Genomic DNA, 27930 nt, shown 5'->3' on the forward strand with positions numbered 1-27930 from the left:
ATCTAAGATCCCAGAAAAAGTGTGCTTTACCTAAACAGACTACCTGAACTCTGGTTTTCCCTTTCTTATACCATAACTGTAGGCTATAATGTTTACAAGGGCATAAACATAATACTACATTTACTTTTTTTTTCATGTTGTATCCTATTTAATGCTACCCTCATGCTTATATCTTCGGCAGTGGTACAGGGAGGCACAATAACTTCAGAGCCCTAGCATCCACTCAGAATTAATGAGATCCATTTGTTATGCTATACATTATCTCAAATTAAAAGTGCTTTTTTTTTTTGAGACTTAAGAGAAATCTGTGCAACAGACTTTTTTGAGGGGGGCTTGATTCTGCATTGCCTGGAAACAAACAGAATTATCTATTGTACCTGGAACAAGAGAATAGAAGACAAGGTCGTACAAGATGCATCTGAAGGTGGATATAACTCCATAATATTCCATCTCCAACAGTGATCCCACATTCTGGCCCATAGGCCTCCCACTGTGGTGGGTGCACTGCCATCCCTCTGCTCCCTCCCAAACTGTGCTTTGCCAATACCTGTACGGCTCACCTGCCTCTCACATCCTATCAAGACTCACACTGGGAGGAGCACATACTATCAGGAGAGAGCCACAGGCTCCAATGAGTCAACTTCTAGTCTGAATTAAATCTGCAGCCCCCTGGGAACACTTCTGGGGTTGGGTGTGTTTATAGTGCCACTTGGGGGATGTTGTCACTCCTTTTGGAGGCAGGGTGAGAGCTGCCCCACAGAACTCTACCCTGGGTACATGCAAGACATGAAGTTGCCTCTCCCAGCTCTTCCAGAACCAGTTGCTGAGGCTCTGCTTGCTTGTGCTTCTCAGACTTTGGGCTTTTTAATGCTTTCCCCAGTCCTAACATTCTTTTGTTTTCTGACCAGTAGTGAACGTTGTGTTGGGATTTTCAGTAGCCTCTAGAAGGCACTACAGCCTGACACTTACCCCTTAAGGAAACAAAATCCAAGGAAGTCATATATCTGAGCAAATTTGTTCCTAAAAGCAAACACAGCCTCTGGTGGTACAAGGATGCTCTTACATATTTGGGAAAACCCAGACACATATAGTGCTGGTTCTAAGGATCTCTGTTATTACTCTGTGATGCTGACTCCTGGGCATGTGTCTGACTCCAGGTACAGCACAGCCCATCTCCACTGCATCCTGTGCTCCCATGGGAGGAAATCCAGGTATGCAGGCAATGAGGAGGCTACTCATTATATGAGTGTACTGCTTTCCTGTGGTTTTTTATTTTGTACTAAACATAAACATAACGGAACAAAAATTACACCAAATCAGAGAGGCTGACAAACAAAAACATTGGAAAGAAAACCAAATGGTAGCCCCTGATGGGAACTAAATGCAAACAGTACTTTGACAAATGGAACTTGTCTCATGTCACAGAAAGCCACTAACTTCTGTTACCCTCAGCTACAGTATAACAGCATAACATTGCCACTGACCCTCCTCCTTGATAAATGCAACTCTACAGCAACAAAAAAACAGCCAGCAAAGAGCCATCTGCCTTGTGACCCCTACCACATGATTTCATCCTATGTTTGCTGCTTTATTAAATGTTGCAATAAATAGCAGCAGTATTTGTGAATAGATCAGTAACCAACCACCTGCCCTAAAATTAATATCCAGTGCCTGTTAGCAGGCTTTCTACATGCCCTCAGCTGTAATTCTGCAATCTTAATTTGGGCAAAATTTCTATCCTCTTCAACCTCAACTGCCATTTTCTGACTTCTGAGTGCTTAAACCATGCAACCTTAACATTCCTTTAATACTGCTATTTGTCAGCAGAATAATTCATTCTGCTGTAACTTAGGAACTGTGTAATTCTTCTAGCAAGTAGCAGCCTTTAATGAATGGCACCTGATCAATAATGCAGAATTCAACATTTGAGAAAAAATAAAAAGACCTTTTTCATGAGGAGTGTCTGCAGGAAATGTCAAAATCATTTATCAAGGGTCCAGGCTGATAGCCTGCAGCTGCTGTCCACAAGAATTATAAAAACATACATTGTTGATCCTGAAAATATGTTTTTTGTACTGAGTATAACTGGGTTTTTCCACAAAATAAGGACTTACTGAGTATGAATGCAACGGTCTTTACCAGAGTTTTGTTTAAGTAAAACTTTGCCACAATAGCACTTTGTCCCTAAGGTGCTAGTTACACAGGATTATTTTAACTTGGTTTCCAGGTGTACCTTTAAAACAATCCTCACTGTAATTCTAGACAGGCTGAGCTGCTTAATACAAATGCAAAAACACATTTGTATTTGAGTTTCAAAATCTCAGATTAACAAGATAATCAGGCAAACATTACAAACAAAGACAACAGTAACCATTTTATCTCTTCCTGATATCTAGGTGCAGCACGTATCAAAGGAACAAGTAGTCTTTACTGGTTTGGAAAGCTTTTACATTTCTTAATAAACAGTCTTACAAGGAAGCACAAGGTAACTCCAGCTCCTTTGCTGAAAATTCTCATCCAGAAGTATATAGAGTAGCAATAGTTAGGGGCTACAATCACAATTCACAAACAATGAGCAAGATTATGAAAATAGAGGTTTAATGAAGTCGTACATGGCTTAAAAACTTTAAATATCAAAGATGTCAGATCCTGAGTACAGTGTAATCAGTTTTCAAGGTATCTTATTTAAATAGCTAAGAATCATCTCATCTTGGACTGTACATATCCAAGCAAGGCTCCTTTCATTGTACCTGGAATGCAGCAGAATGGGGACTGCAATGGTTTTGTAACCTTACTTTCTAAAGATCAGCCACTTGATCAGCTAGGAACTGCTTGAGAAGGCTTCACTTTGAGCTAGATTGAGCTACATCGGCCATTTGATTCTGTTTTCTGATGCAGGCAGAAAGTGGTGGATAAGAACAAGTGGAGAACCTTGATGAGGGTGGGCAGGTCACAATTCTATAGCTCCATCTCTCTCTCTGGCTGACAGAGCTGGCTGACAGAGCTGGCTGCTTCATCTCCTCTAAAATCTGAAGGTTTCCACTTTGGTTGCCTTGGTGCCTTCGGTGGGCAAGGATTCCTGCAGAAAGCCTGCAGCTCTGTTGATACTACTGGAGATAATGCTAGCTATCACACCAATTATCCTGCTTCTAAATCCATCTCTTTAAAAAGTGCTTTTCCACCTATGACAATTTCTGTGGTGACACTGCTATTTGTCACTGGTGGCACAGCATGCCAGACAATGGCTATAAAAGCAGCAGTCGGTGCACAGGTTTCACAAATGATTGAAGCAACCAGCCTTTTCTTGAGCAACAAAGGGATCTTTCATGTTCAGATAATTCATCCGCCATGCTTGTCACTACTGCAGCTTAGCATCAGGAAAGAAACGTTCTTTGATGCTTGTAAGGTTTTATCACTCATCACAAAACAGAGAGATTAATGAAGGGGAATAGGGGGGGGGTGTGAAGATGAATTTATTTTTTTTAATAAAAAGCATCTTCCCACAATAGATTAGAGCATAGGCAGAACAAATAAGTGAAGTAAAATATATCAGAATGATAAAAGGGCGAAGGTACTACAACAAATTACACTTACAGAGCCATTTTTAATGTGAAGCACAGAAGGAAATTTGATGAAATATTCAAACTTCACATCTAACGTGATCCTAAATCAGCACTGTGTGTTAGGGAAGAAGAGAGATCTACTGCCTATCTGTCTGGTGAAGGATGGTTTTATACCACTAAACCTGAAAAGGGTATGCCTTGAAATGACTTGAGCCAGACTGATCATATACATCAGTATGAAATGTGAGAAGCACAGAAAGCCAGTGTGGCCAGAGCTGTGCCAGAATCCAAATCAGATTCATGCCAACCACAACAATATTTAGATTTTCACTGGTGGCGCCAAAGTCCTCACTTGGATCAACTTTGGTTGAAAAATTTGTGGCTTTCCTCATTCATTTCAGTACATAAAACCTTCCAAATAGTTCCTGGAATTGACAGTACCACAGTTAGACAGAATGGAGCTCAAATCTGTACAGTTGGGAAGCTTGAGGTATAGTAAGAGGCATTATGACAACTATTAAGGTGAAAAATTAACAACTTGGGTTTTTAATTGCATGTCTAAAGCTGCCTTTATCACCTCATGTCCATTACTAAAGCTGTACTTTAGTCCTTCCTTTTTTTAAGGACTTCCCTTACAGCAATATTCATCTGTCAGTGCTGCAAACCATGCAGCCCTGTGCTTACCTATTCAACAGCCAAGTTTCTTCCAACAGTCAAGGATCTTTCATTCTTACATAGTATTTTTGCTACACAAATGAAAAATTGGGATATAGATCTTTGGACAGTGTGCATCTCAACTTTGGGTATATTGACATCTAGATTTCGATTCCAATTATTCCATAAGATAAAACTAATAATTGGTAATATGTCATGGTTCACACACTACTTTGTCTGCACCACTGCTCTTCCTGTATTTCATTGTTAAATGCTGCACTGAATTCTGTTAAATTCTTTTAAATTACCTGACTGCAGGTGAATGCACATTAGCAAATATCCAATACAAGTTTTGGTAAGGGTTATGTGGCATATGAAAAGAAAATGTATGTAATGTATGGCATGTAATGCAAAGGAAATGCATTCTGTCATTAATTTCTACCAATTTGTATAGATGTTTCAAAAACTGTAGTCTCTGTCAAGGTGGTCCAGGACTTACCCCATTCTGTGTGCAATAAGAGAAAAAAAGGCACATTTCCAATGGAGTGGCTACCTCAGGATGTCCTGGGATACTGCGGGATTCAGTAAACCTCTTAATATTATTTTAATTACGATGTTACAATTCATCATGTCAAAACATAAACATACAGATTATATAGAACTGCATTAAGAGACCTTATATAGCCCTGATTAATGGGCTCATAGATTGTAAAATGAATCCAAACTGTAAATTTAATCTGTGGGCTTTTCTAAAATGTGAATTATTGACTTGACACATTATAATAACTCTTCCCAAACTGTTGTGGTCTATGGTTCAAATCTTTTCTGTATAGTTCACTGACATGCAGAGTAAGCCTAATTTACTACGTCTCTTGCTGCATGAACATCCACAGGCTGCAGCATCCTCTGAAATGTATCCCAAAACATTGCAAGGAACCAGATGGACAAAGGCATGAAGAAGAAAATGCCTTTAATCAACAGTGACTTCCAGATAAGAACAACTCAGAATTCCTCCTACTATCTCACCTGGCAGAAAAGTTTCTACCATTAACAAGGTACACCAATGCCTGAATATGTTACAAGGACTCTGCTCTGTGTGAATCAGCTGCCTTGGCTCCCCCGTGATTTCCTTTAGAAAGAGGTAACTTATTTGCTGATTCAGTAAGCTGTGATTTTCTATAGGGCTAAGACAGGAGAGAAATTTGTAATACCTGGCAGATTCTATCTTGATTGCTGTATTAACATGAGCCTCAAAGAAAAATCCACTTGAAGTCAAAAGTTTCAATCACCTTTAAATACTTCTGAGGACTGAAACAAACCTCAGTCCATTTAAGAAATTGTAGATTCTGAAGGCAAAGAAGCCATTCTGGATCCAGTGGTCCTACAGACCATAGCTGGGCCAAGTCACCCACTTGTGTCACTCAGGGCTGCAAACACCCACAAAAGACATGGAAACATTGTCCCCCTCCCTCAACAGCCAGGGATGAACTCAAAGCCTGTCCTGCTGAACATCTACAACCTAGCTTCTACTTCCCTCAAGTTAAAATGCCAAACTCAAATCAGGCAACATATTTTGCAAAATGCCTTCTTTTTTCGTGGGTAACAGAAGAACTCTAAAACCTACCCAAACTGAAAAACTGTATCTTGTTGAAATATATAATTGAAGCTCTTTTGGTTACAGAAAATAATTTACATTTTAACTTGACAATTTTCAATTGCTTCTTTAAAAACTCAAACCTCAGATTTTCTACTTTTCAGGACAAAAATTTTGTTGTATTTGAATAGAAATAAAGAATACAAAAAAATACAAAATCTTTTCCAAGATATACTGAAATTATTTTGGATTCATTTAAAAATTCTTTGTTGGAAAAACAGTGTTTTCCTTTCTGACTTTAAAAATTACTTTGAAAATATAGTTTATATGATACATTATATAAACAAAAAATAAATATGAAATTAAAATACTCCATACCTGTAGATTAGTGTAAACACAATTTTTGTGGGTGGAAATAAAACCAAAACAATAAACAAACCAAGTAACAATGGACTGGAAAAAATTTCAACTATTTTTTAGCTCAATCACTAGTTCCACTTTCAACCATCAGTTTTAAATAACCCAAGCAGATGAATATTGGCAACTAGCATAACCTGACAGGAAGCAGCTATCTTGAAATATAGGCATAAAAACAAAAAAAATTACATTAAAAACTAAGTTGTTGCTTTAGTAGAACCAGGCCTACTTACTGGATATGTATTAAACACTTAAATGCTGAAAGAGTTAAGAAAATACAAGCTGAACAATAAAATGAACTAGTTTTTAAATATGTACACTAGACTCCATAAAACTGGAAAGTAAGGAAAGTAAGACTGAGCAAATTGATATCTATAAAGAGTTCAAATCACACAATTATATTATCTTTTTGAACTAGTGGAACATACATTTTGCAGAGTTAATCTACACTTCATTATTCTCTCTAAAAATGAATATTTGGGGAAAAGTCTACACAAATACAGTACATTTTCCCATTAAAAAACATAATTAACTTAACATGAAACAAAATAAGTTTTGTTTCTAAAAAAGATACTCAAAATACAGCCTAAACGTCAACACATTTTTGCACATGATGTAGAAATCATGATTAACCCTTTGCAAATAGTTTCTGCATAAGAATAAAAATGTAGAGGAGAAGTGTACAGGCTCTCTAAACCAAGATGAAGCTGGCTTTTCTATTTCTAGCATCCCATGTTCCCTTGGAATTCTCAAGCAGGGGAAGTAACTCTAAGAATGTTAATACAAAGCTTTTTCCTTCAATATGCAATACTCACTACTGCACAAATAACCAAACCTCCCACCACACCGTGTCACGTAATTGTCCACAACCATTAGTAAAGAATCCTGCCTCTGCTTTTCCCAGCCAATGCTGCTTCACACAACTGAGTTCAAGATGTCCTTTACTCTGTCAGGAATGGCTTTTGATAGAGGCATCAGGAGACTGGACTGTACAGACCACTGGCCTAATTTTTGCCTGTTACAGTCAGGCATGTACACGAGTTTGTGTGGATCTACCTGATGTCCTTGCAGCTGAATCTGTGCTCAGTGTCTTCAAGGATTCCCTCCACTTCATTTTACATTTACATACAACTCATTAGGTACATACCATTATTACTTTGCAAGAAGCTCAAGTATCTTGCAAAGAAAAGTTAATCTCTCTGCCCTCAGCATCTGACAATCAATAAATCCAAGACATAATTGGGTTAAATATGACTCTCGCCTGATGAATCCTATGGATTTTTTTAAGTAATGCATTACTCAACTCAGTAATTTTATTCATAATGAAATTGCGAAATTACTCTTTAAATTACTGAAAGAGTGAGTGTTACGTAATCCCAGGACTTGCAGGATCTCACCTTCCTGGCAGTGTCATTCAGACATAGAGGTGTGCTGCCCTGACCTAGGCTGGATGGCATGTGCCCACCAAAGCTGCTCTGCCACTCCCCTCTGCAACTGGACATGATCAACCCACCTCCACAGGGAAGGCAAAAAGGTGCTGAACTCTATTTGTCTGGAACAAATGGCACTGTGTAAGTGCCCAACCAAGCACAAAAAATGCTGCATGGTATCGGTGGTATTTCTATTCATCTACCACAAGCAGAGCTTGAGCAATTTTCTTGCAGCCCTCTATCAGCACTCTTCATTTCTCACCTGGAAAAGCTCCAATGCTATTCCAGTCCTAAGTCTTTTCTGGACAGAGATGGAAACCTGCCAAAACCCGCAGGAGTACTGTGAATACTGTGAATGAGGTGTGCTAAGGAGTCTTCTGGGACTACAGACTCAATTTTCCACAAGGTCTGAGCAAGGGTGTGAACCCAGATGTCTAGAGGTAAACTATTGCATTAACCTACTGTGTGTCTTTTGTCTGCATTCATAACAAACCCATGCTGTACTTTCTTCACAGCCACATGGTGACAAAAGAAGTGCTATAATATTAATTTGTAGGGGGAAAAAGTACCATGTGGAGCCACCTTTTGCACCGACAGAAGATGCATACTTTTGCAGTGACACCACAGAGAACAGTAATCAGAAATGAAGGGGGATTTTTTCAAAAGCCTTCAAAAACCCAATAAGGCTGCCACTGAGGCCAGTGATAAAATTCCTTTTGCCTTCAGAGGAACAGGAAGAGAAGTGGGTCCTTGCTGTGCTCTGCCAAAGCTTCTGCCCTCTTACCCATGTCTCATGCCACGGCCCAGACTCTGTTTTTCTCATGTCACAGGATCATAACCTACTCCTATATGTTATGTTATTTTCTAAATCAGACTAGAAAAGCAGATGAACAACACTGAACAAACTGCTGGGAAAGATAAAAACAACTGCCACTAACAAGCATTTTTTCAGTGCATGATGGAAGGGAGATATCTCTCATCTGAGAGCTGTAAAGATTTTTAAAATACTGCTCTAAAAAATATGGAGATTGTTAATTGAGCATTCATAGTTTAACACCCTTATTGTGACTAACCAATAAGCATATTTATCCAGTGAATTCACTGCCATGAAATTAAAAAGGAATAGGGTTGCTTTGGTTTTTTTCCCATTTCAGCCCATGATAAATTCCTCTTTATTTTACTAGCTCTCTCACATTGTATTAACAGGACTTTATGAAGTGTTTGCCAGGCCAAAGGCTAATCTAATTACATAGACTTTTCTGGATCAGATCCATTTGTCACAGACTGTTTCAGTGACTTGGCTTCTGTCTGAGCATGTATGTTTCTATAGAAAATTATAAAATCAATGTTCTCTCCCCCAAGCTGTGAGTTTCCATACTTTTATATACAGCCTTCTGAAAATGTTCCAAATGTATTTTAAAAAGAAAAGTAAAAAAAAAAGAAAATTAAAAAATTGAGACGTCATTTTTTAGCATGAGCTCACCTGAAATGATTGTTTACACTGCAAAACTACTATGTATCAAATAAATATTTTTCTGCCTGGGATAGTCTTTAATAATATTCATTAAGACAGAGATGCAACTTCCTTTTCTCTTCTCACTCTTCCTCCTATGACTCCCATCTGCTTAAATCATTACTTTTCTGCAGCAAAGGCAATTTCACAATGATGTAGAGGACTGGTTTATGTGGTCAAGGACTCTGAGTGTGTATTTCGGTAGTCAAGAGAAAACTCACATGGGTATGAAGCACCTCTTGAGGGTGTAAAATGTCTGCTGAGGGAATCAAAAGCAGATGTCAGGTTAGATTCGTCCTTTCCCTGTTCCGGTAGATGACACTCCGTGTGCCGAGTCACGTAACCGCGCGCTGTGTGTGTGGGACACCGCACATCCACTCGGGGCTGCAGGAGCCCAGAGCCAGCCCGGGAAACATGGACTGCTCCAGGTGCACCACTGCTCCTCCTCCCTGGCCCAGCACTCCAGGCACAGCCAGGCAGAGCATCAGCCAGCAGGACGGAAAGCGAGGAGGATGCGTCACCCGGCTTTGAAAGCTGGGAGCTGCACTTTTGGCCGGAGGGGAGCTTAGATGAGGTGCAGCCACAGTCAGTCCTATGTGCATCATAGAAGACTTGACAACCTTGCTTAAATCTTAAACCCCACTAAGCTGTTACTGTCCTGTCTCTGGCGCTGCAGCCCTGCTGTGGAGCTCCCTCGCCAACACGTGATTCCCACAACGTGCAGAAAGTCTACAGAATTCCTAAATAGAAGAAAAGCTGGTTTGCTGGGAACATCAACCTTTTAAGGGCTCAGATAATATCACACACAGAAAATCCGAAAAATCTCAAACAAAAGTTAAGTAAGACTTACTTTCTGAGGTTCTTGAGAATATATTAGGACTGAGACACTAAAAGTATTTCCCCACTCTCAGCAAGAACTCAGAGGCATTTCAGGCATTCATGTTGATGGAAATTTTTCTGCTTGGTTACACAAAATCTTCATCTAAGCTATTCAGCCACCAGCCCACCTGTATCCTAACAAAGTAACTTACTACTGCTTCTCCTGATCAGCCTCTTTTTTTGTCTCCCCATGTCTTTCCCTCCAACCCCTTATAATTTTGCTATAAATCTGAAGACCAAAAGGGACAGAAGCAGCAAATGTGACAGTAACAAAGAGTAAACAGCTAACAGGTTGAAGAACATAATGACATCTAGAGAAGGTGAAAGTGCAGATATTGCCAAAGAACCTAGTTTCTAGTACTGTCACCTTTAATAACTTTCATCTTGAGTTCTGCTAAAACATGAAAATGAAACCATTCAACTCAGATGTCTGCTGTCTGCCTGTCAGCCTCAGAGAGCAATTGTATTTCTCTGCAGCAGCACAACAAAGTCACTGAGCTACTGAATTCCATATTCTCACAGTGCCTACAATAAAAGGGGCTCCCAAGGTAGAGCAGCATACCAGGGAAATCTGTATTCCCACTGAACAGACCCAGATAGGATCACTGTGATAAAGGCATGCCAAGACCAAAGGAAATGCTGCAGGAGCATGCCCCACTCCAAAAACTCTCAGGCAAAAGCAACAGCTGGCAGGACCATGGAAAGCTCATGAGAGGAATCCTGGAGCTCTTGCAACCAGGAAGGGAAGGTAATGCTAAAACATAAAGAAGGTCAGGAGTTGCCTAGAGCCCCCGCTCTCCCCCATGTCATTCCCATGTGAAATGAAGCACATGGGGGACAGAATATGGGGCAGTTCTACCCATCTGCAGACTTCTCAGTCTAAAGAAAGGGAAGGAACAATCTGTACATCTTGTTTCTGGTACTATTCAAGTTAATTCTGAGGCACATGCATCCAACCCCAGGGTCCCAGCAAAAGCCCTGCACAGATGATTCCAGGCATGATTCAGGTAACAGATTTTTAAAGATTTTTACTTGACCAAAGCTAAAGAGTGCTTTTTGAGAAGCCACAGCATACACAGCAGAGAAACCAAAACGTTCCAATTAAAGGCCTTCTCCTGTTATCAGAGGATATTGGATTAGTGTAAACCACATCAGAGGAAACTAGTTAATCCATGTTTGGTTGATATGTACACTGGGGAAGCCAAGAGATTTTAGCAGTCACTATTATTTACAGCAGTAAATGTCAGTTTAATGACAGAAAATCCAGTGTTATTTTTTCCCCTAAATTATGAGGATTTTCTTGTTTCAATATGTACACATTTCTAGCTCTCTGACTTCTAAAGCAGCAGTATAAATATACTTTGATTTGTGATATTAACTTCTAGAATATCCATGACACGTTAATTAATGGTGCTGATAACCTCCAGAGACTTGCAAATAGGAACATGATGTAACAGACATGGTAAGTAATTTCAGGAGTACTTGAATTTCACATGACAACAGTTCTCTTGGGTGGAGCAATGGGCTAGAAGAGCCAGGATTTGCCTGGGATTGCTCTAGGATTACTAGGATGCATCCTGGCACAACACCTACAGTCATGTTTAACAGGAAAGCATGAGAACTCTGTCATGTCCCACTGTATGCATAAGCTAGAACAGCCTATTCACCTTTTAAGTGGTTTTCTGGGCAAGTATACTAAAAAATAATGAGCACACCTCTAGCCACACTCTTTGTTAAAATGAGAAATGGGCTCTTCATTTATGGTCCCAAAGTTTCCACATTCCAGGTGGGTTGTTTCTGGCCTTTTCTCCTTGGAACACTTTTTAGACAAAGGAGTGCTTGTATGTTTTGCTAACCCTTAGTTTGTCCCAATTCTGTACTTGAGCTTTCAGGCTAGGTGGTATTTTTCCCCTTTTCTGAATGAATGCCTTGTTCAACACATTCTTGTTACAGACAGAAGAGAGGTATACTCTACCATAAGGGACCGGTTTACATGCAGCAATATACATTTTTTTATTAATGTAATCCATCATTTACCTTATCCTCCCTCTGAAGAAAACAAAAGGATCTAATTTATATGTAACTGCCCAATGCAGAGATTTTTGTAAGACTTGTTTATGAAAAGGGAAACCAGTCTGGGAGTAAAATATAATTCATAACATACAAATACTTCCTAAAGGTACAATAAAGCTCATGGCATCAGAAGAAATAAAAAGCATTATGGGAGAAATAGTAGCATATCCTCACGTTAGAAGGCATCAGAGAAAGGTCAGGAAGGGAGGGTAATGGGGAGCTGGTAGCACTATCCTAGCCCACACTGTGAACAGCAGCATTATCTGAGCAGGAGGGAGGAGAATGGGAAGGTTCTGTCTATGGTAATTCTGTTAAGATGCTGTTTCTGGCAAGCAGCATCTCAAATATCATCTAATAAAGACATTTGATACTGCAGTAATGGCATCTGCACCAATTAGAGTTCTTCTGTATGCCTCTTCACAGAACCGGAGTGAAACTAAGTTCTACTTCCTTCTATAAAAAAATTAAGACATGATGCATCAGCCACAAGACACAACTAGATCTTCAGCAGATCAGCAGAGATGACCTCACAGAACTTTCCCCTGATCTACTCAGTCCTGTCTTCACCTGTGTTTCAGGCATCTTCCTGCACTTTTATTAGAGTATGGTTGGTAGGACTGCTGGGGGAAGTTCATGGGAGTGAAGACACAGACTGTTGTAAAAGGAAAAGTCAGATTCCAAAAATAGGAGCCAACAGGGAAGGCAGCCCTGAGATGAATGCTGGAGGATGAAAATGTGGGAGTAAGTAAAACAGCATGGATAGGTCATATTTTGGAAACAAAAGCATAAGGCAATGAGGGGCAAGCTGCAGTGAGGGGCTGAATTCTGCAGTGTGAGATTGGTATTGCAGTCCAGAAAACCAGAGACAGTTAGTGAAAAGGGCAGGCTGGAAGAGTTAAGTATCAAAGTCATTAATGAACTAAAATTAGACTATAAATCCTTTCAGATCTCTCCCCATTGTGGTAATGATGTCCTGCCTCTTCATTTCACTGTAGAGACTATTTCTGCTCATGAGACTGTAAGCAATTAGAACAAGAGCCTTTCACTGTCAAACACCTCAGAAGATACATAGATCAGAAAACCAGCACACCTCAAGAAATACTGGTGCAGCTACTGTGAAGTGTGTAAGAAATGCAATGGGATAGAATCTGGCAGCTGATGTCAGTTAACAAAAGAAATAGAAAACATAAAAAGCAAAAAACTATAAGGCAGGAAGATACAGACAAAATTTGTGTAGCAGAAATGGAATGGAAAGAAGATAATAACCTATTTCACTCCATCAAGAAGTGATCACTTCTCTTGTTATTGGTGTAAGGATAAGCAATCCATATTTGATCCTGCTCTGGCTTCATGTACTCTGGGCCTCACAAACCTGTTGGACCTGTGAAAACAAGTATTCTGAGAAAATATACAAAGATTTTAGGGAAAAGAAAGTGACAATTTTTACAACAGCATAAACAGATACCGAATTCCAGCTTCTGCTGGAAGCACTGCTAGCAGTAGCGCTGCCGTACTGTGGGCTGGCAGCTTTCAGAAAGAGAAGCCTCTAGGTCTGGGGTTGTAAGCAATTTGCCACACTTGTCATCCTTGCCATATAAAAGCCTTTCCCGAAGGACATTGTTCTAACAAAATTATCCATTGCAAAGGCCAGCAGCATGCTCTGGCTCATCGTGTCTCAATCTAGGCTGCATAAAGAGGAAAGTCAACCATGCATGTCTATCATCTGGACAATTAGTCTTTCTGACCGCAGACACAATTCTAAAAGACTAGTCCTTAGAAGCACCTAATCTTTCAGTTGGAAATTATTTCTCTTTGTCTGGCAGAAGCATAGAGCAATGAACATCCTGTGAGAACAATATTCAGAGGCTTAAAGCAGAATCAATGTAGATACATCAGAAGCATCCTTGTAACCTCTTTGTGACCAAACAAAATAAAAAAAAAAACATTTAAAATTGTGTATTTGTGATATGAAGTAGCTAAAAACTACAACAAAAGAAAGAAGATGAGCACAGCACACTGGTCCCTGTGCACTTCCATTTACATTTACATTTTTGATACTGCCCCAATCGTCTCCTTTGTTTAGCCTATCTGCCCTCTACACATCATCATCCAGTCTAGGAAATACAGAGGAAAAAACTCACATGGCCAAAGAAAATGAAGAATTATTTCCAAGGAACTCTTCCTAATCACAATACATTGCTTTAATCTCTGAACTGCATTCTGTATCTGATTTACATGAAATTACACTACCTTCCCATTATTAGTTAAATTCTTTTAGCATCGTCCAACTGCTTGTAGTAGCAATCCGAAGGAAAGAAAACCCATGAATTACAAGTAACACTCCTACAGATCCACAAGTATAAGGGTCAGATGAGTATAACTGACAAAATACAGCAATTTACACAGCAACAAAAAAGTTGTTGCTTCATCAGCAATAATGATTTATCTACCACGTTGTGTATTTTCTGTGAAGGCAAAGCTCTCAGTCAGGCAAGGTCTAAGAATTTCCAGTTCATTCTTACTTGTCTTCCTTCATTCTTTTCTGACACTTTAACATCTGCTCAAAAGAAATTCTTCAAAGGGACCAGATCTGAACCATGATGACAAAGGCATGTCAAGATGGAAGTAGGAGTAAAGCTGGGGATTTTTTCAGTCTGAATTGACAGGAAGATTCACTTCTCCTTATCTGTCTTATCTCTAAGATCAGTAACACAGAGACAAATTGGCTTCCTTATGGGAGGAAAGAAGCACAAGCAAAAGCATTTTTATATTATGGGGTTACAACAGCCCTTATTTTCAAGCTCAATAGCATCAAATGCAAATTAACATCTCACTTAACATGAAGCTCTTCTTGCCAGCCTACAATCCTCCTCAACCTTCCACCTCATCCTGCACACTCTTGGAAGTGATGTGGTCTCTGGCAGCTATTTGGTTTGTGCAAGTTAAGAGGCATCACTGCATGACAGAGGTGTTTTTGTTTGATTCTTGCATTCACAGGCTGGAATGTGAATTGAAGGTATGACTGCTGGCTCAGCCTGCCCAACGTGCATAAATGAAGATTTATTTGGGTGTTTTTAAGTTTGTTGCGTTTTTTTAATGAAATTACTTTAAAACTAGGAAGTTGCCATGTTGACAATTCTGTTCTCTAAACAGACCAAGTACAGCATCAACCATACTCAGATCATTTTATCTATTAACATACTTCAGCTGTATTTGACTAGGGCCATTTCAAGGGGCAAAAGAATTGTTTATTGTGAGTGCCTGTTTAATCTTGGGCTCTCTGGCAAGACTGCTAACTCACATACTGGTTTTCCTGATCTATTTGTCTATTCATTGGGAGACCACCAACAGCCTTCCCTCTACAGCTCTGAATCTCTATCTGTCTGAATTTTAAAAATATCAGGTGTTAAAAATGTTCTTTTAATAAACTATCTCTCCATTCGGCTTCCATTTTGGGATACAATAAGAAACATTAAAATGAAACAGGCTCCCATGGCCTCTTTCAAACTTTGATTTCTCCAGCATAGAAAGAATTCTGTTCTTTCCCTTCCCTCTGAGAAGGGAAAGGACAGAATTCCTGTATATTCCCACACAGTAACAAGCAGTTGCCGGAGGGACTTTTGCCCACTGTGCAGCAACTGATGTCCTAAATAATCCTCAAACTCCAGTCACCACACTTGTTGCGCTCATGAGTGGTGGTTTTGGGTGGAAACAAGAGTAGAACATCTGCAATTTTCCTAAGCTCGCAGAGCAAGACAAAAACAAGGTGTAATTTTTACTTCCATTCTTGAAATCCCAGCAGCAGAGAAGCCATATTCATGAAACAGTATTTGCCTTCTGCTTGTAAGAGTCATAGCTGAATTTTGTTCATAGAGTTTCTCAAAGCAGTTGACCTTACCTTTACATCCTTTTGCCTTTTATTCAAAAATCTGTATTGATATCTAGTTTTGAAGAAATTCACTTCAGAAGGTAACATTTACATGACAAATACTCAATTCATCTTCTGATTAATATCTTAGTTATTTGTTGCATTTCCACAATTTACTAAAACACAGCTCATTATGAAGTATGAAAGGCCAAGTCTCCAGAAAGTATCAAAATAAAATAAATTACAAGTTCTTAACTGTTCACAGTTAGAGTTTTTTATCAGCTGGAGTTTTAAATAGCCATTACAAAACAGGACTAGAATAGTTTATATCAAAACAAGTAAGCATGTTGCAGTGCAAGGTTGTGTGCATTTTCCTCAGGCAGTAAGGAGGAAGATGCAAACACTCCTCCAAGGAGATGATCAAGGGGCATGGACGGGCAGCAGTACTGCAAGGATTAAGGTGTCAAGAGCAAGTGTGGGAGCAGCTGGACTGGAAGCATAGGTCTGCTGGATAATTAAAGAAAAATTACTAAATTAATTATAATTGTATCTTTTGTACAGATCACGACTAGCTGAATAATTTTAGCTTCCAAAAGTTTAGAGCAAGAAGCATGCAAAAGCCATTGCAAAATAGATAAAGCTTATGTTCTTGTGAGGCAGACTGGCCCATATCCCTGCTCTGACCCCACAACTCCCCTGTTCAACAGGGGTGGTTGGCCTTCTGATTGAAGGCTGTGGACACTTAGCTTCACCGTCACATTAGAGGGTCAGATTCCAGGCAGTCCCCACACAAGGCACCATTTGTGGCGACTGAGAAAGCACAAGTATTGGATGCCACACTAACTTTATTTCCTTGATTAGGTCTTTTATAAGGTTGCATGGGCAGATCCAACAATGCGGCCAATAAGATTTAATGCACCCATGCCCACTCACACGCAGACTGCTTTTCCAAGTTGCCACATTATTCCTCAGTGGTGGTCTTCCAGCCCAAGGGCACACACTCCCTTCCAAACATCTTATTCAGCCAGTCATGATCCATACAAATGATAAAATTATAATTCATTTATTCATTGTTCTTCAATCATCCAGCAGACTCATGTTTTCAGTGCAGCTGTTACCTCACAACACTTCTGCTTTATCCTTCTTGGTAGGTCATTTAATCCTGGACTAAGTAACAGATATGTTTACTTAGTAGTGTAGTGTTAAAGATTTCCAGGGGGGACAGAGAATTTGGTGAACAGTCTTCTATTTCACCGGAATAAGCTCAACAATAAGAGGAGGCAAAAATAATTGTTCTGTGAGGGTGCAGTTCTTTGCTAAGCTGCTGCTCCCAATGTATTGGGTGTTCAATCAAATGGTCCTCCTTTGATAGGTTTATCTCTCAGTGGGCCAGTGTTGCTCAGATGCAGCTGTGTGAAAGGACTCTGCACGGCACTAGCTTCAGTACTATTTCACTGAGAGCAGGATTTAGTGTCCTGACAATTGCTTAGCAAATAGGACTTGAAATCAGTGACAGCAGTCTATGCCCTACGTAAGGCATATTTTGGTACCCAGCAATGGACCAAAGTATGGTTTTGAGTCATTATTTTAATTCTGTGGGAAAGAATCATGCAGAGGCCTCAAAATCTGATAGAGCCCTGACAGGCCAGTGACTGACAGATATAGGTAGTGCAAAACATGACTTTGGGGTAGCACAATCATCCAGCGCCAGAGAACCAGATACTTACCTTTCTCTTTGCCCAATCAACTATTACATCTCAAGAAATTCAGGGACTCTAGGGATTTCATGCCACTGCAAACCAGAAGGAGCTCACAAACCTCTGGGGAACAATTGCATCCATTTGTCCCAAAGCCTGAATATCTGACACTTGTAGTGTCTTGTCTGCCTTTATACAGTGGTATGGGAGTGAAAGGAGAAAATGATAAGAGACTTTTGTAGAGGAAGGCTAATAACCAGAATACTCTTCTTATTCAGCATTATTAATCCCCATTGTATTAGATGCATTAGCAAAAGGTGCTTCATTCCTTTGGAGATAAAAAAAGAACAGACTGAATTCTTGAGGAAATATTGTGCCTATTAGTGTCTATGTAAAGCCCCAGAAATAATGGTCTCAGAGATGAAATGAAGAATAAGAAAATGATAAAGGCAAATTTCCCTCTATGTCCTACTCTGCAATTAACTGTTTGAAGCAAATCCCAATACCCTTAATCTCAAGAACTCTGCTTATCTGCCCATCCAGTTATTTTTAATTTGTACTTCTGTTATTACTACTGCATTATTAATATACCCTGATAAGATAGGAAATAGCCTGGTGGTGTTCTGTTTCAGCAATGCCTCGCACAGCATAATAGTCTTTATGACTAATAACTCCTTCCACTCTGAGAAGATTCATGATTCCCTCTGCTCACAGACGAGGAGGCCCTTGGGGATCCTTTTTCCTCCCCTGAGTAGTTGTTATTCCATTTCCCCAGAGCAGCCTGGGCCTCCCTGCGCTCCCCACATGTGCACACGCTGTTATCAGTCAGGGCGATGCCTTCTCCTTCTGGGGGCCAGGAGAGACATGCCCCAGGTGCCTCTGTTGGAGCTCGTGCCAGCACAACCTCACCACAGCTCCTCAGGGCTGACCGTGGGCAATATTTCAGGTATCTTAGTAGGAGTGGGTAGGGAAGGGAGGGCAGCTTGTCTCGTCATGCTGCTTCCAGAATCTGGGCTCAGGTGCTGCAGCCAAGCTAGTCAAGAATCGATTGCTATTGCAAATCAAGATTTGTATTTGGAGGAAACTCCAGTAATACCAAATGTTGGAAAGAAGGGGCAAGACATTAAAGCAAAGATAACTACTCTCACACCATATGGTTTGAAGTATATGTGTCATATGTTTTCTTGGGGAAAAAGGGGGCAGGGGAGAAAGGATCAACAGTTTTTAGGGTTTCCCACATCTATGTTTCTGTAATGGTGCATGTGATGCTGTAAATGTTATTGTACAGCTTTCCTCCTGACATTTTAATACACATCCCTTTTTGCCAACACATCTTTTTCTGTCTCTCCTTTAGTATAAGCATTGTAATTTGAACAGATCTGTGAAAAATCCAGCAGCAATTAATAGGGGAGAAAGCTGTTGGAATCTACAGAAACACAACAGACCCTCACACACACCTAGAAAATTTTATGTAAAATGCTACTATTTCTACAAGCATTTTTAATCACCACATAGGAGAAAAAAAAGATAATGTATTGTATTGGAAGATTGAACTAAGCAAGAAAAAGAATATTACTCTGGATTAAAATCTGTGAGTTTAATGGCAATATCTTAATGGAATTTGAGTCATCTTTAAAAAAATATGCTCCTTTATAAAAAAAGCAAGTCTATAGGCAGTTAGCCTTAGAATTTTTTTCAGATAACTTGCTCCACAAGTCCATATGTAGCTTTTTCCTCTATATTTCCACTGCACTGCTGAGGAAGAGGAAATGAATACACACACACATATATATGCGTATTTATAGATGCAAATATACACACCTCATGTATAGTGAGAATTACAGAAACACCTGTCCACCCACACCCATCGCAGGTGCACCTACTCCATTTCTCACTTCTGAGTGCTACAGGAGAGGTTTTGAGCCTCATAGGCATTAAAAATGTATGTGCATACCTCCTGATTTGTCATATCAAAAAGGTCAATGATTTCATCAAACTTTTTTTTCCCTTTACTATATAGAAAGATTCTTTCTTAATGAAAAACAGGAACTGTTTTGTTGAAGTATTACTTTTCATACCTGGTATTTCATATCTCACCATCCAATGAAAGATAATTTAACTGCTAATCACTTTGGGAACAATACAGAAAAAAAAGTCTATTTACATTTGGAAAACAAAATGGCATGTGGTTATCAGGAATCCAGATCCACTAATGACATGTTTCCAAACCCCAAGACAGCCTGCCTACACTTCCAGTAATGAGTTTCCGCTGGAAGCAATTTATAGGACACATGACAGCAATGAAAAGCAAGCCATCAAGGGCCAGAGGCTCCAATCTAACAGGTGAGCACATTACGATCATCTTTACAGAGCCACCCTGACAGAAGTACAACTGAACATCTCCAGTTCTTTACTCCATAAAGAGCAGTTGCATTTGCTTTGATTTGCCTAAGGCCAAATGTGGAAAAGTCTGCTTGGTCCTTTTTCACAAAGGTCTGTCTGCTTTATTCAACCTGCTCAGTTGCATGCCAGAGCTGGGTGCTGTACAGTGAAAAGCAGACGATGCAGACTTCCATCTCAGAACAGGTCAAAATACCTAGAACTTTCTGCAAGCACCTTATTATTTGTATCTCACAGCATCTGGTTTTCTATTAAAGGTTCCAAGCAGAACACAAGAGCTTCTGTTCCTACGTAGGGAGAGGTTAATTTCACCTCTACTTGGGCCAGCCAAAACATAGATATCTCATTCTAAGACAGCTGTCTAGATTGCCTCTGTGATCAACTGAAAAAAAGAGGTACATCTGGTAGGCAAGTCAGCCCAATTCTGTCCATTTCTCCATGACAGGAATACATTTGAATAGCCTGTTTCAGAAGGGTAGTGACCACCTAAGCTGATCAGAAGAGTAATGATCACCTAGCAACATGAATTACATCCTGAGGTGGCAATAATGCATAAAGGAAAACATAGGAATACAATGACTTGAAACATGGAGATACATGTCCCTCATAACAGCACAAAAAATGGATACATGGCAATAGAGAGATATTTCCAAAAATTTATTTGAATCCTAAAGGAAAAGGTAAAAAATGGGGAGACCAAGAATACGAGGAGATACATTTTAATGGTATTCTCTGTATTAAAATGCAGTTCACGTTGGCTCTTACTCAGCTGAGCTAGTTATCTATTGAAGTCAATGTTGTACCAGAGAAATGAGGTAAGGCCCAGACCCTTAGAAAATAAAAATCAGAACGACCTTGCAGTTGAACCAAGAGGTTCAGACAGATCATTAGCCCATGATGTTACAGCAGAGCCTCCTGCAGTGTCACCATCCCGCCCGCACCACTGCTCTCCAACACGTGCTGAGAGGAGTCAAACACAAAAGGAAAAGGCTGGGAGGAGAAGAGCTTTAGGGAATTTTGAAGAAAAAAGAATTGTAATAAGGTCTACAGCTGACTGCTCAAAGTACAGTGCCTGTTACTTGCCTGACATCTCAGAAAACTTACCACGGTCCTGCATTTAGCAAACTATCTACTATTTAAACTCTTTCTCCAGCATTGATCATGAGAAATACTCATGAAATTCTCAGTTTCTGTCATCTCGACTTTCCTAATTTATATTAATCTCTCCATCATGAATTTAAAAATCAATTTAATGAGGTGAGATGCAGAGGAGAGGGCAGGGAAGAAGGGGCAATTTTGGGAAGTACTAGTAAAAACCTCAAAAAAGAAATGGAAGTTATTAACCAGAACTATCAAAGTGCTCTAAAATATCAACCAGCAGTACCATCTAAATTAAAAAGCAAAGTAAATAAAAATACAGTATCTCAGAAAAACTTGGAGAAGACCAGAATTAAAAACAGTGGGTTTATATCCTAGAAAAATACGGTTATTTTCATTCAAATTGCATGTCCTTCAAAGTTTAAGAGACTAAAATACATGGCCACTGTATTGTCATACTATTTCAATAATATGAGAATATTTTGAAACTGTACTTACAAGATGAGCAAGAGTAAAGGTTTCTGTGGCTTCATTAGGTTATCAACACTAATTGACCAATGTGAGCTTTGTGTATAAGGCCCATAGCCAAGTAGGAGCCCACAAATCATGGCCATTCCTGCCACTAAGTGACTCGAAGCAAGAAAGCAGTCAACTGTCATAAATCTTACAGATTGCTGGGCATAAAACCATATGACAATGCAGAGGGTGCTGGATAAATAAAATTACTTAGAAATATATAAAACCTAGTACCACCAGGCTGAAGCATTTTCAGAAAGCTAATTTTCCTTTTGTTCAGCAATGTTTACAGAAAAATTCATGAAAACAGGCCAAGGTAAACAATACAAAACTAGACTTTGGAGCTCTTTTCCCAGGTGAAATGTACTATAAAAGAAATACAGAAAAGATTGATTTTTCTAACACATAAATAAAAAATGCCATCAAAGTGAGTTGAGGTTTCATATTTTTTCTGTCCAGTCCAATTCCACTTGGAAATCTCCTCCAGCCACCTCTTGTGCTCACAAGCTCATCAGTACAATTTCTGAATACATCTAGGAAGATGCCATCATAGGGACAGAAATTTCAGTATTTTTTGAGGGGAAAAAAAAGGAATTTAATGAGCAACAGTCTCTTGTCCATATGTGCCATCACCAATAGCTGGTACTCAGATTAGGATACAAGTTTTTCTCCGTGATATATAGAGAAAGAGATCTTTTTCTCCCAAAGCAGAGTTTCACTTAAGGACTAAGGTACTCTCTAGAAAACCTCATTTTCTCTGCTGCAGTTTTCACACCATCCTCCCCACCAGAAAGATGTCTGATAGTTTGAAAGATGGCTTTTTTTAAATGGAAAATCAGCAGAGACAAAGGAATTAAGAGAAAGATAAGTGCCTACATTAGTGGAGAACTTCCAATGCTCACAGTTCCCTTGAAGTAGCAACTTCTAGAAGCTTCACAAAGCAAAGAAACAGCAGTTACAGTGGTCCTTTAAATCATGGGAAACATGACTGCATATAAATTAATTTAAAATACACGTTTAAATGCACTTTAAACCTCCAAGTCAATCAAAATGCAATCTGACAGGCTACTGGCACGCCTGGGTTGGTACTTCCAAATCCAGAATAAGCTTTACTTTAGAGAAAGGCACATGCAGTGTTCATAAAAATCATGATTGGCAAAGGTAAGAGATTTTTGTTAACAGCAATTTTTCCAGAGTCTAATAATTTCACCTTTTACTTAAAGCAGCTTGATCTTAAAACTCTTCCTAGAAAATCCCATCTAGCAGGAATGTAGAGAAAGTGCACAAAAGCTTCCACCAGGTCCAACCAGTACATTTCGTAAGGTGAAACAGAGTTCTGAGCAAGTCTGACTGGAGGGCAAAAGGCCACCTGGATCTCATTCCAAGTGGAACTAACTAATTTGTACAACAATCATGTTGACAACAAAGATGAACACATATGTCTCCTTTAAATGCCTCAAGGGGTCATCCTCTCACCTTTCAGTAGCCATGGTAACTTTGGGGGGAAAAAACCAGCTTTCATCTCAGAAATTGTTTCCTCTGATAGAGGGTTTAAAATCACTTTTGTCATCTATCTGTTAACTTTTGCCCCTATACACCTGAAGGATGAAGATTTACAAAGGAAGGATCTCTGCTTCACAAAGGAAAGAGAACTTCTCATTCTTTCTGGCAACACCTTAAAGATGGCTGGCAGGGAAGTGAAATACAGAACATATTTTGCAAGTTGGGATGGGGTTTTTTGCTGACCACAGCACAGGTTTTCATAAACTCCCTCTCAATGTATGACAAAAATGTAGACAAAACTGTAATGTAGACAAAAAAAGTCCTGACATCCATCAACCAACATGTTAAAATGAAAACTCTGATAGTAGAAAGGGAGGTTTCCTGTACCTTTTGGACTTAAACAAGATGTGAATCAATTTTGTTTCTTTCAAATCAACTTTGCAAACCACGAAAGTGTAAGAACATCTCTTTACTTCCCTGCACCGATACAAGGAGTTGACATGGCTTTTGAAAACATCTTTTGGCAAGAACTATTCACACCATGATTTATAGAGGCCGTAGCAAATATAAAAGTTACTCATTATTAACACCCTTATTGCATTGTTATATAGCTCAGATTAAAGCATGCCAAAGACAGTGCAATAATTGTTGCCTGATTTAGTGAAAAGTAAAATAAACAAAAACTATTTTAAGGCATTGGACAGCTGAAATACTGGCAGCTTGTGAGCCCAAAGCATTGGCATTTGCTTCTGTCCCAGCCAAAACACAGTTGTGAATCTACTCACAAACCTGAACTGTTAGTGCATTAGAGCTTTCTTCACTGTTACTTTTGCGTTGGTTTGGTAGACACACTTTCAGGTCAGACAAAATGTTTCATACAGTTTTATGTAAATCAGTGTGAGAAAAAGGTAAGCTTCAGACTTGTATAAAGTAAATAGCAGATTTTGGGCTTATTCAATCAAATACTGTGTTGTGACGAAAGATTAGATTCTTCAGCCAGGCACTGAAAAATTACTTTTAACTGAATTGTCTTTCTTACATGACAGAGATCCTTGGGAGAAAGGTGTATGACTCAGGAGTCTCTATCACACTGCCAGCATCCTGCTGCCACTCCTGTTATTTGGCTGGGTCTTGGTTCCCATTGAGGGCCCCTCCCAGCCTCACTCCATGCTCAGCCCTGTGCTTGATGAGTCACCAGCTACCACATCTCTCATTCACTCACCAGACTCTCAAACCCCCTCTCTGCTCTGCTTCCTACCCCATCCCACACACTTGGAAAGGGCCCCTTGGGAGCACCTGCAGCATAATCAATTATTTGCTCTTTAATAATCTCCTCTTCTACAGCAGTTTGAGAACAGGTATCTAATATCTGAGGATATCACTACCAAGATGACCAATAATACCTCATTGTTTTTGCTTCCCATCTCTCTGTCTGCTCCTCTTTCCTACAGTGAGATCTTAACTGCTCTGGACAAAAGCAAGGTTTTTTTAATCTGAATTTACACATAATTTAGCAAAACAGGTCTAGGCCCTGCAAACAAGAGTGCTGCTGCTCCAGAAAAATAAAAAGTAAACAGAATCACAAATCACAGTTGTTCTTTTAATAGGTTAAAAAGATTACTCAAAAGAAAGTTCAGTGGTGACTTGCTTCTCCCAGGTAGAAGCCTTGTGCAGAGGAATGATTTTGGTGCCCAGGCATTGCTATTTTATTTTGGGATTAAGAAGTACCAAATAACAAAAATCTACACAAAAAAAAAGCCCAACAACAAATATACATAAGGAAAAGTAAACTAATCTCTGCCCAAACACAACATATATCTCACTGACAGAGGTTTATAAGACTACACACAGAAAAATAATAAATGAAAGAAAGCAGAGAGACCACATCCATTTATCCTAACCCCTTGTCACCTGAAAACAACCTATTTATTCAGGCTGGCAGAAAATTTTTCATTCCAGCTGTTTTTCACGTCAAATGTGGGATTCAGCAAAACAACATCTTTCACAGAAAGAACATTTCAGATTTTCATCAAAAGCGTTGGTTTACTTTTGATTCTGTTTGACAGAAAATGGAAGAGGGTGTAGAGGGAGGATGGAGGGAAGCAGACTGGGGAGCAAATCTAAGCAAACCTTACTAGAATGGCCTTACAGTACAGTTACTTCTTAGTGCAGGCATGGAATAATTTGTTATTTCTGCACAGAACACCTTTTTGTTCTGTTATTGGCTTCTTGTTAGGAAGGACACAACAGCTTTAAGGAGTATCTTTCAGAAAACTGAGATTTGGGGGAACTTCAGTGCAGCCATCCAGAACAGTAGCACTCTCTGGATAAATTCAGTAAAAGCAATCTGTTACTCAGAGTATGAGGATCCAAAGACAGCAGAGAGAGAAGAAATGATGCTCAAGCTGTTGCAGTTTATTTCCTTTGGGCACTCAGCTCAAAGGAAAACTCTCAAGAATGGACTGCGGGGATACCACACAACCACTCAGGATCATCTCCCTCTACCAGCAAATCAAAATCCAAAGTACACAGATAAATTAGAATCCATAAAAGCACTCCTGTTAATATAGTTACAATAGGGTCACACCTTTGTATTTGGCATCAGGAAGAGCTATTTGGAAATGAGTGCAACAAAGAATCTGATGTTTCACTTGTTTCTTTGACAGTGTGGTACTTCTGCTAGGCTCAGTGGTGTATCTAACATCAAAGTAAAAGGCTGATTATGCAGTCCTACCATTCCATTATTAATATCATCTTCCTGCTTCTGTGAAGCTGAACTTCAGTTTTCAAATAATACTTCTTTCAAAGTCCAGGCTGGTACAGTTTTGCTTTGCAAGGCATTTTGTAAGAAAAGGCATGAAGCATGCAACCTGAATACATACTTTTTTTTATACTGAATATATACCTTTTCATCAGTTTAGATGCTTCAGTATGGGGTTGTACCCATATCCATCCTAAATGAACTGCTTACTAACTTTTAAATATATTGGTGATGGGCAGATGAAAGATAAATTCTATAATTCTAAATAAATCATTGTCATTAATCTTGCAATGAGAAGTAGAATCTTTGAAATTTCTAGTAGAAGCAAAAATAAAAAATAGCAACTGTTTGCTTGCAATTTCGTTTTAGAAAACTGTGAAATTAAACTTACCCTGAGAGTCTAAGCTTTGATGTACCCAGCTTCCTATCCGTCACATCTTGGATACCCTGGAAAACTGACAGATCCCAAGCTGACACCAAGCCAGTAACACCCAGCGTGTGTGCCAGGGCTCACAGTGAGCCTCCCTTCCAGGCAGCCTGAGTGCAGCTGTCCCCTGGAGTTTCAGGAATCTACAATCCCTGGCAATGGCCATCCCTCCAATTCTGGTGAACCAGAATTTCCAGTAACAAATTGTCACATTAGAAATTGCCCAGCCCACTCAAACCCAAAGTGAAATAGAGTTTTATCACACTGAGATTGCTCATAAAATTCTATTTAAATACAAACCAGGAAAAACCCTAAATTATTGAAAACAACATTTTGCTTCCCTGAATCCACTTCTTCCTCATGGGTTCACATTTTGTAAATTTATACCCTTACAGAAAACACTATATGAGAAAAAATACAGAGAAAAGTAACTGATTTTAACATATTCTCATCAAAATACATCCCAATCTAACTAAACAGAACACATAAACAAGGAAAATTAAGAGCGAATAAGCTGGAAATTCCATTACCTTATCTAAAGTTTTCCCAGTCTGACAGATAAATTACCCTGTTATCCTGAAGTAATTTACTTATTGTGCCTTGCACCTATATCTGACATATTAAAATGAAAACTGTGCCACAGAGGCAAACTGATGGGAAACTGATGAAAGTATACAAGCTTCAGGTCATAATTATAAGGTGACTCATAAAAGAAACCAAAAAGGTGAAAAATGAAACTGGCTTCCAGAAACTGCAGGTTAGACATATTTTTACTAATGGAAATGCAGAAAAATTTAATTTCTCTAGTATGATTATATGAAATAGCCTAATTTGATTTACTGCTTTGAAGAAGCATGTGTGTCAATGTGTTAAAACCTCTTAGCTATTTATGTACTCTAATAGTTTGGAACAGTAAGTCTGAAATGGAAATAAATTCCTCCTTCATCATGCGAGCTGCAAAATTTCAGTTTTACTTACATAGCCGGAAAGCCTGGAGCCTGTTCTTGTACATGGTTTTGCAGAAGCAAATCACAGGTCTGTTTGGAAATATTGCAAAACTGCTTCCCAAGCCCTCTCCACTGGAAACCAGTAGTGAGAGGAACAAGGCTCAAACCAGCTTTAGACAGAGCTATGTTTGTGTCTCAGTGTGTAGATCCTTTCCTTGGGACACGTGAAAATAATGATCAGGAAAAGTGCTGATGTAGTCCAAGATGGGAGATGGGCCCCTGTTTCCAAGAACACACCCTTGATTATTCCTTAATGGAATTTTACTTACAGAAAAGTAAGACTCCTGAGAGGATGGCTTCTATTGTTAATCTATTCTGTAGCAACTTCTTATAACAATGAACAAGTTCAAGTTAACTCCTCTTTCTCACACTGAAGTCAGAACACGTATCCCTATTCAAGTTTTATAAGATCATGACAGATTTCTACATTTCTTCCCACCTACCAGGCCAGAGAAAAGGAAGGGAGCCCCATGTGTAGGGAATCTCTTTTCAAACAGGCATTAAACCAACCATGAAAGTAATACCATTGT

The 27930-nt window shown here is 39.3% G+C and overlaps 1 protein-coding gene across 1 annotated transcript in view; it reads right to left on the minus strand.

Annotated features, from left to right (window-relative positions):
- The window catches only part of KIF26B (kinesin family member 26B), a 274047-nt gene that overhangs the window by 74822 nt on the left and 171295 nt on the right, over window positions 1-27930 (minus strand). The window lies entirely within an intron of this gene.

The sequence above is a fragment of the Melospiza melodia genome, chromosome 3 (assembly GCF_035770615.1).
Source record: "Melospiza melodia melodia isolate bMelMel2 chromosome 3, bMelMel2.pri, whole genome shotgun sequence".
Taxonomy (NCBI): Eukaryota; Metazoa; Chordata; class Aves; order Passeriformes; family Passerellidae; genus Melospiza; species Melospiza melodia.